The sequence below is a fragment of the Gavialis gangeticus genome, unplaced genomic scaffold (assembly GCF_001723915.1).
Source record: "Gavialis gangeticus isolate Ggan-Ray unplaced genomic scaffold, GavGan_comp1, whole genome shotgun sequence".
NCBI lineage: Eukaryota > Metazoa > Chordata > Crocodylia > Gavialidae > Gavialis > Gavialis gangeticus.
Window position 1 is genome coordinate 70,800,451 of NW_017729034.1, and position 706 is coordinate 70,801,156.

The 706-nt window shown below is 45.8% G+C and overlaps 1 protein-coding gene across 1 annotated transcript in view; it reads right to left on the minus strand.

Annotated features, from left to right (window-relative positions):
- Positions 1-706, minus strand: part of IGF2R (insulin like growth factor 2 receptor) — a 130,108-nt gene that overhangs the window by 55,899 nt on the left and 73,503 nt on the right. The gene's annotated exons all lie outside the window — the stretch shown is intronic.

The window sequence follows — 706 nt, forward strand, 5'->3', positions numbered from 1 at the left end:
TTTTTTTTTTTTTTTTTTTTTAAACGAGAGAGAAATCCATTCCTACGTATATCTGAGACAAGCTGCCCATCAAGCCAGGGGGGCTGGTAACTGATAAGCAATTAGAATAAATGCTGATGGGGGGAGTGGGTTGGCCTTGGAGGCTTTTTAGGGAGTCAAGCTAGGGTAGAATTAAGGTCTTCAAGTGTTCAATTATCCTAGCTGCCAGTGCTGGCAAAAAATCAACAGGAAAGCTGAATTCTGGGGATACTGACAGGTCTCTCAGGAAACTATGGTATAGGCAGATGAGGGGGGCAAGAAACTTCCCTTATTTTGTTTTGCTGTCTCCAAACCTACAGTCAGGATAAAAAAATTACATAAGCAAGACAACGTAGACAATTCTCGTGCTTTGTCTCCTTACTGATTTGCATGTAGAAAGAATGATTTCTAGGCAAGCAATACTCCAAGCATAACCCAATGGGGTGGCTACCTGTGGCTGGCAGGAACTCCTTCACTGCAACTGCAGGGTGTGGTATAAGGGCAATGGAGCTGAGGTTTGCTGTAAGAAGCTCTCAGGATAACCTTGGAGCAACTGACAGAACAGTAGGGAGAAACTAGGGCAGTGATTCCCAAACTGTAGGTCGTGACCCCAAACTGGGTCACAACATCAGCAGATAGTATCACAGGGGAGGGGGGGTGGGAGGGGGGGGCCATGCTGATGAAATGA